Source organism: Crocuta crocuta, unplaced genomic scaffold, assembly GCF_008692635.1.
Source record: "Crocuta crocuta isolate KB4526 unplaced genomic scaffold, BGI_CrCroc_1.0 scaffold339, whole genome shotgun sequence".
NCBI classification, from domain to species: Eukaryota; Metazoa; Chordata; class Mammalia; order Carnivora; family Hyaenidae; genus Crocuta; species Crocuta crocuta.
The window spans coordinates 6,029,384-6,038,708 of record NW_027530357.1 but is presented as its reverse complement, the minus strand read 5'-3'; positions in this window follow the sequence as shown (position 1 = coordinate 6,038,708).

Sequence of the window (9,325 nt, the reverse complement as noted above, 5' to 3'; positions counted from 1 at the left end):
GGGAGCTTCCTCGCTCAGGCTCCCTGTGTTCTCCTGGAAATAGTAGCAACTGACATTTATCGAGCAATTGCGATGAGCCAAGAACTGTGCTAATGTATTTACACACATCACAGTCTTTATGTTCATGACAAACGCTCGCGTTGGCACTCCTGGTTTATTGTGCCCATTTTAAAGACCAGAAAAGCAAGGCTCTGGGAAATTAAAGTGCCTGCCCAGTGTCGACCCAGGCATAAGCGGAGGTGCTGGGTTTGGAACCACCATGTACCTCCAAAGGTCCCTATTGCCAGCCCCTGAGCTGTCTTGCCTTCCTTTCTTCACATCTGTTTTCAGAAGCGCACGGACACCACATGCTGTGATTTTTCCTATTACGTGCCTGTTCCATTCGCTAACAGTGAAGGGAATCCTAACAACCATTTATTAAGGAGGCACTTAGATGTGTCAGGCAGTATGTTGGCACTTTTACAGGCATCTCCTTTAATCCTGCTGGCAGCTCTCAGCGCTGGGTATCAGGTGCCCCATCACACAGATGAGCAAGTAAGTTCAGAGAGGCTAAGTGCATGGCCCCAGGACAAGGACCCGGTGAGTAATGGAGCCAGTTTGGGGAATCAGGTTGGATGGGTCCAAAGCCCAAGTGCTTTGTTCTGTGCCTTAGTGACTCCTACCAGTTGTCAGCTTCTTGAGGGCTGGGCCTTGCATTCCATGCTCTTAGTGCCCCTTAGTGTCTGGCTGTGAACTGGATGAACTGAAAATAAAAGTGGGGGGCGGGGGGCGGAGCAGGAGACTCAAGGAACCAGGTAGCCCGGTGTCTATTCAGGGTGGACCTTAGATTTGCCCGAGTTGGTATAAAAATAACAGAAACAAGATGTCTGTTTCTTTTTAATTTTTTAAAATGTGTGTTCATTTTTTGAGAGAGACAGAGTGCAAGCAGGGGAGAGGGAGACACAGAATCCCAAGCAGGCTTCAGGCTCTGAGCTGTCAGCACAGAGCCCGATGTGGGGACTCGAACCCACGAACCGAGAGATCATGACCTGAGCCGAAGTTGGACGCTTAACCGACTGAGCCACCCAGATGCCCCAAGGTGTTTCTTTTTTTTTTTCTTTTTTTAATGTTTTATTTATTTCTAGGCGCGAGAGAGAGACAGCGTGAGCAGGGGAGGGTCAGAGAGAGAGGGAGATACAGACTCTGAAACAGGCTCCAGGCTCTGAGCTGGCAGTCAGCACAGAGCCTGACGTGGGGCTCGAACCCATGAACCGCGAGATCATGACCCAAGCGAAAGTCGGACGCCCAACCGACTATGCCACCCAGGCGCCCCTCTTTTTTTTTTTTTTTAAATGATCAACCAAAGAAAATTGGAAAGACGAAAGAAACTAGTGTCAATCTCTTATACCCAGGATGACTAAGTCCTGATAGACGCCTGTTGAGTGAATACACTCGTATAATCAATTCATGTGGCACCTGAGAGCATCGCTCAGATATTCGATAGGCATCTTGGACTTGTATGTCCACAGGTAAGGTCCTGATCGGTCCCCACCTTGCAGCTGCCCCACCTTCCCCATCTCTGTGAATGGAAACCCTCTCTTTCCAGATCCTCAGACCTCTGAGTCTTTCACTCCTCTCTTTCTCTCACACCCCACGTGAATCTTGCAGAAAAATCTGCTTCTGAACTGTCTCCTGAAATCTGACAACTTCTGACCTCTCCCACTGCTGCTGTCATGGTCTGAGCCACTGTCACCTCTCACCTGGATTACAGCAACATCCCCCCCCACCCCGCCCCACTGATCTCTCTGAGACAACTCTCTCTCTTTCCCCCTCTGCTTTATTCTCCACTCAGCAACCAGAGGGGGCCTGCGAAAACGCATCAGATCATTTCACCCACCTGCTCAAAACTGCCAGCAGGCTTCCACGGGGCCTTTGCAGAGTGGTTCCCTCTGCTTGGAATTCTTTGCCTCTTGGAAATCTGCAATCTTTTTGTTATTGTTGCTGTTTGAGTTTTGCTTTTTGTGTTTGGTTGCCGTTTGTGTGTGTGTTTATTTTTTGTTTTTTGTTGTTGTTACCATGTTGTTGGTACCTTCTTGGTGAGCCAACTCTGACTGCCCTTTATAAAATAGACTCCTCTCGGGGCACCCGAGTGGCTCAGTTGATTAAGCATCCAACTCTTAATTTCAGCTCAGGCCGCGATCTCGCGGTTTGTGGGCTCCGGCCCCGCATCAGGTCTATACTGACAGAGCGGAGCCTGCTTGGAATTCTGTCTCCCTCTCCGGGAGGATTTAATCTGGCAGGGTTAAAGGAGATGCCTGTTCACTCTCTCTCAAAAATAAATAAACATTAAAAAAAATACAATAGAATAGACCCCACTCCATTTTCTTAGCACCCAGAATTCTCTAGTCTCCTTTAACCTGCTTCATTTTTTTCCAGACCCAAATTCTTCTCTGCAGGGAAGGGGCAGATAGGGAGGGACACACAGAATCCCAAGCAGGCTCCAGGCTCTGAGGTGTCAGCACAGAGCCCGATGCGGGGCTCGAACTCATGAACTGCAAGAGCATGACCTGAACTGAAGTTGGGCATTTAACAGACTGAGCCACCCAGATGCCCCTGGGACACTTACCATATACCAACAGATAAGCTTCATGAGGACAGGAGCTGCCTGTGTCTATGGATGAATGAATGAACGAATGAATGAATGAATGAATGAATGGCTATGAAGCATTGGTTTCCTTTCACCCCAGTCCAGAAAGGTATGCTATTGACTAGACCAAAGTTCTCCGACAGAACTTTCTGTGCCGATAGGCACATTGTACATCTGAGCTTCCCAACACAGTATCCACCGGCTACCTGTGGTTACTGAATACTTGAAATACAGCAGGTGAGGTACTGTAGTGTACTGGCTTCACGGACTTTATTTTTTGGAGCCATTTTAGGGTTTCCAGAAAAAGAGAGCAGAAAGTACCTAGAAGGGACTCCACTTTCCATCTTATTTCATGTTCGTCGGTTTCCATAGCCGTCTAGTGCTCAGGGCTACCCCTTTGGGCAGGGCAGGGCCAGCCTGAGGCCTCCTCCTGGGATCCCTGCATGCCAGCCCCGCGAGGGGTTCCCGCAGGCGGTCCCAGGGAATGGAGCACGGGTTTTCCCCAGAAGGTATTATTCACGAAAGCCCCGAAGGCTGTGTCCGCCTGCTAAGCAGAAAAGTTTGCAGACCGTACTTTGGAAAGAAGGAAGCCAGACAGTGCAGCAAATGGAACATCAAAATGTTCGATGAAGACAAGCCAATTGCAGACAGAGAGGTCCCTGGCCATCTTGTGAGTCTTCTCAGGAATCTACTCGTGAGCCTGCTACCTGGCCCACCTTCTCGGGGCCCCCGTTTGCTCTTCCCCTCACCTCCCAGGCTCTCCTGGGGGCCCTATTCTGCCCCTTCTGAGGTGCACTCATCTCCAGCTGGGCTAAGGCTACCTTGGGTCCCGCTGATCATTCCTCCCCTCCCGAGCCTGCTCTATAATCTGGCCTTTCATCTCCATAACAACCAGGAAAGCAAATATCCCGCAGATACAACAAAGATTTTTTTTTTCTAAAGGGTGAAGTGAAAAAAGAAGAGAAAGACTAAAATCCAAAAAGCTGGGGTGGGGGTGGGGGAGTAAATAAACCCAGCCAACAAATAAATAGAGACCTTTCTAAGGAAGAGCAAAGGGACACAGAGCTGCCTGTAATTAGCGGCCACCACAGCCCAAAACAAAATCAGACATTCAGCCTCTGCCACTCCGTTGCCATAGAAATGGGACCCGAGATCTGTCAGGCTGTCCCGCTAAAGCGATTCCTTCCCTGGCCGTGCCCACATCAAAGGGGGCCTTCCCATGCTCCCTGATGGCACGGACCATGCCCAGGACCCCACCAGGCCTCTAAAGAGGGGAGGCAGGGGAGGAAAACAGAAAGACAGACCCCGTAGGAAAAATTCCCAAGTGTCCCAAGCCAGACACGTCAGCTTCTCAGGAGACGCAGCAGCGGGAGGGTTGAGCCAAGTGAGACCCTAGGGGGTTTCCGTGCCATGGAGGGTGCGTGCCAGCCATCAGAGGCCGCCACCGGTCACACTGCTCTTTACAGCTGTTTTCACTCTTTTTTCTCTATGCTTCAAAAAAATAAGCATTCTCTTGAACACAGAGAACGGACGGGTGGGGGAGGGGCGCCATCAGAAGGTACAAACCTCCAGCTATAGGATAAATAAGTCCTGGGGATACAATGCATGGCATGGAGATTCTCATTTATACTGTGGAGTCTATTTGAAAGTGGCTAAAGAGGTAGATCTTAAAAGTTCTCATGACAAGAAAAAACAAAACTGTAACCATGGGCGGTAATGGATGGTAATTAGGCTTATTGTGAATTATTTCACTCTCTCTATATCTATCTATATTATATCTCTATATTTCACCCTCTATATATTATAGAGAATTGTTTCACTCTATATTTATCTATATTATATACTCTCTATATATCTATCAATATATAGGTATCTATCTATACATAGATATTATATATAGAGATATAATATATATTAATCTATATAAATATAGATAGATATTTATCAATGGATATCAATAGAGGAATCACTACGTTGTATACCTGAAACCAATATAATGTTATATGTCAAGATATCTCAGTAATTTTTTAAAATTTTTATTTTTATTTTTTTAATGTTTGTTTATTTTGAGAGAGAGAGAAATAGTGCAAGCAGGGGAGTGGGCAGAGAGAGAGGGGGACACAGAATCCAAAGCAGGCTCCAGGCTCTGAGCTGTCAGCACAGCTGAAATGAGTCACTGAGGCAGGGGTGATCTGATAGGGACAGGAGGCAACCAAGAAGGAGTGACCTCCTCCCTCCTCCCGCCGTCCATCACCTCTACCACTCATCTGCTGGTAAGAAAGTGGTCACAGACTCACAGCCTCAGCATCACAAAGCCAAGCCTAGAAGGATGGGACTGAAGCCGAAAGGCAACCCTTATGAACCGGACAGCCCGTCATTAACCGCTTGTTCCCTGCTGTGATGCGTTCCCCATGTTGGACTTCAGGGTGTTTCCAATCCTTTGCTGTTCTAAGTATGGGCTCATGGCGATCCGCTGCACCTACTACTTGGCGTGCATTGCAGACGACTTTTTTGTGAAATATCTGCCAATGTGGAATTCGCTTGCTGAACACTGAGGGCCTGTTAAGGGTCCTTGATCCCTGTGGCCAAAACGTTTCCCTTGAAGACCAGGTCAATTTCAGCGCTTTCTAGCAATAAGCATGCTAAATCCACATCAAGGGTGTGGAATGACTGAGTGTGCGTTCGCACATGCGGCCCTCTCCGATCCCCGAAACTTACCATCTGGGTCTTTCTCCGCTTATCGCCAGACAGCAGCCCACAGTCACCTTTTCTCTTCTCTGATTAAATAGAGTGCCTCTCATTCATTCGCCACTCACCTCATCCTCTCTGGCCCTGCCTCCCTTCTTTCTCCATGTGGTCAGCAAAGCATATTGGGTAAGTGAGAGAGCTCTGGGACAGGCTAGCCACATCCACAGCTGACTCCATCTATGGCTAATGGTGTGACTGGAGGTGAGTAGCTGAGTCTCTCTAAACCAGGGTTCCCTTGTTAATATGATGGCAGTAATAACCTACAGAGGGCTGTGAGGCTCAGCTGTGATCATGCAAGGGGTCTGGTCTATATAGCATGAGTTCAGTGTGTGCTCCTCATTGCAGGCATTATTTTGTTTAGCTAGTTAGCTCCTTGAGGGCAGGAACCATGTTCCTAGAGTCTTTTTTTGATCACTTTTCCTATTTTTCATGAGGGTGTTACGAAGTAGAGACCCAGACAAGTTAGCTAATGCAAAAGGGGATTATGAAAATCAGGGGAAGCTCAACAAAGCCGATTTGAAGAAGTAGAGTCCAGCCCCACGGACTCCAGCCCCAATCTCTAGGACACATACAGTTCATGTCTGCTGTGTGCCACCTTGGTTTCTCTCCCTCTGACCACCAGCTGTGTGTTTAAAGACTCAAGCTGCCCCTCCTGCATGTCATTAGCAATCATGGGCTCTGGTCCCAACGCTGGTGACCATACTGTCCCTTCACCCTTAGACTCATACTTCATGGGTCAATTCCTAAGAGGAAAGAATTGGGTTAATGGTGTCTGTGTGCTACTCTTGGACTAATCAGATAAGAAGAAGGGTCACAGGGTACCTAGCACAGGCACGCCTGCCTCAGTTTACTGCTTCAGAAGGGGTGGGAGGGAGGGACAGTTCTGAGGAGGAGGCATGACCTCAGGAGATGCTCATAGATGCCTCCTGTACTCTCCACATCACAATGCCCAGCAGAGTGCTCTATGCATAGACGGGATATAGTCAGTATTTGTTGATTAATATCCAATAACAGTTTTTCACCCTGTTGTCTTCAAAAACTCATTGCAACCCCTTTCCTGACAGTGCTTTTAAAATTCTCCCCAGATTCTCCCCAAAAATGTCCCCAAATATAGAGAAGAACTTTCGGTTTAAGGAGGAGCCCAAAGAGGCCTATTCAAGAGGAAAATCCTTTGGAAGTCCTGCACTTTATCTCAGAAGTTCTAGCAACCTCTGAATTCTACTTTACAGTCAATCTCCATTACAATAAAAATGGTATTTCACCTACTTACTATTGAGTAAAACCAAAGGCCAGAAAGATTTGTCATCTTTTTCGTGCAGAATTTTCTACTCCACGATAGCCTGTGAATTACCTGCACTAAACAGTGAGCTCCTTTGGAAAGAACTTATACCCATTTTCGTCACTGTGGTATGTCCAGTTCATAGCATGAGGCTGATCATATAGCAGATGCTCAACAAATATCCCTTGAATGGAAAAACGAATGAACAAGTGAGTGAGTGAGTGAGTGAGTGAGTGAGTGAGTGAGTGAGTAATGAGTGGGTGAATGGATGGTAGAGTTCATGGGTAAGTGAGAAGATGGATGGATGGATGGATGGATGGATGCCAAAGTGGATGGATACATAAGTGGATAGATGGATGGATGGATGCATGCATGCATGGATGTTAGAGTGGATGGAGAGGTGAGTAGATGGATGGATGGATGGTGCAGTAGATGGATACATAAGCAGATGGACAGATGAGTGGATGCATGGATGGATAAAAGAAGTATTTGTGTCCCATCTTGAGAAGCAGCAAAATTAAAGTCTAGACTGCTCACCCTGTCAATTCTCAGGTCACTTCTCATTTTCCGTGAGTTGAGGCAAATAACGTCTGAGCCAAGGAACAACTGTCACACTCATCCACCACCTCCCAAAATATAAATATCCTTTCAAAGGAGGAACTAGACTGAGCCCCAACCTCCAGAGCACTGGTTTCTACTGCTGAGTTTAGCCAGTCCTCCCCAAATGTGATGATCCTCTGATTTTTATAATATAAAAAGAAATAAACCTAATTATACAAATGCTAGACAAGCCAACAGCAAACCAGAAACCCAGTAGAGAGAGCTACTTTCTGTTTTCATTTTCCCAAACCCAGGAGCAGATAATGGAGGAGAAGGGTGAAAAAGAGAGGGAAGGGAACAGAGCAGGGGAAGAAGAGCAAAGAAGAAAAGAAAGAAGGGGGCTGCCATTTTCTAAGGGCCATCATATGCTGTATACATTGTCATTTATTTATTCAGCAAATAACTAAGGAGCTAGGCAGTTTCCTAAGTCACCGGGGACATAGCTGAGAAAACGCTACCCACATTCTTGCCTTCATGGGGCTTGTACTCTGTAGGAGAATCAGTCTTGGCTTCATCAACAGTTGGGTCCAGATGGATGTGTGGCATTCCAACCCTCACACAGGAGGAAACCAAGACATGGAAAAATTAGGGGATGTTCTGGGATGATTATCAAAGCGTTTACAAGTGATTTATTTGTAAGAAGAAAAAATTGTGTGAATGCATAAATGAAAGGAGAATGAATTGATGCCTTCCCTCTCTAAATAGAACAAGCTCACTTACCTTTATGGTTCCCCCACACTCACATCTTACAATATTCTACCTCTGTTAAATCTACAATGGGATGGTCAAGGACTTCATACATTCACAATAAATCCATATCGTTTTTAGCCCTGGCTCGATCCCCAGGGACATAAATAACTTTCCTCCGATAAATGTACACCCACACTCTTGAGTGTTTTCAGATGAAATAATTAGCATCAGTAAAATGACATGGAGATTTATTCCACAGCCAGCCCTTCTTCACATGCTAATCAAATCTCTGCATAGTGTGTTAATTGTGCTCAGTAGCTAGGCAGATCCTAAACCACCTTGCTCAAGGGAGGTCAGAATGACCCAGACAGAAGCTGGGATCAAAAGACTGATTTCCACTGCAGTTTTTAATCTTCCCAGACTCATCCAGAATGTTCTGATTCCCTTAAAAATATCTCTAACCATAAACCTTGTTCTTTATTTCAACAGATGATTCTACTTCTCATTCTCCCTGAATCCACTCTGTCATCAAATCCTGGCCCTCCCACCTCGAAAATAGTTCTTGAAAGTGTTCACTCCTCTATGAGTCAACCATCAACTCAGGGCCCGAGCCACCGTGGCATGTTTCTTGGTCATCCAAGGGGGTCTCCCCACATCTACCTGTGCCCCCCTCCAACCCATTCTCTGCTGCAGCCAGCCTGGCATTCTCCAAAGCAGATTTCATCCAGCTCTCTGTTTCTAAATTCTCACTGATGCCCCAGAGTTCCCAGGATCAGTTCCAGAATCTGTTCTGTGGCTTCCGTGGGCCGCAGGGCATAGCCTGGGCTCACCTTCCTACTTCACCTCTCACTCACCACACTCTTGCCCTCATGTTCACTCCAGCCACACCAACCTGCTTCTCCTCCCTCCAGTGCTCAGGCTGTCTTTCTTTCACCCCCTTTCACATATATGGTTCCCTCTGCCTGGAATAAATTCTTGTTCCCTCTTTGTATCAGTGAGCTAGGCCGCATAACAAATTATCACAAACTTAGTGGCCGAGGGCTAAAATACATTTATTATCTCCCAGTTTCTGTGGGTCCTGGCTTAGCTGGGTCCTCTGCTTTGGGTCTCCCACAAAGCTACAACCAAGTTCTCACTCAGGGCTGAGGTCTCATCTGAAAGCTCAACAAGGGAAGAACACAGTTCCAAGCACTGGAACTGGACAGTTCCAAACACTGACTGTTTACAGGATTCAGCTCCTCATGGGCTGTTGGACTGACTGGGAGCCTCAGTTCCTTGCTGGCTATTGGCCAGAGGCTGCTCTCAATTCCCTGTCACGTGGAACTCTCCAGCCATTTTCATCTATGCACACGAGCTAAGACAGCAAAAGAAAGGGTCCACTT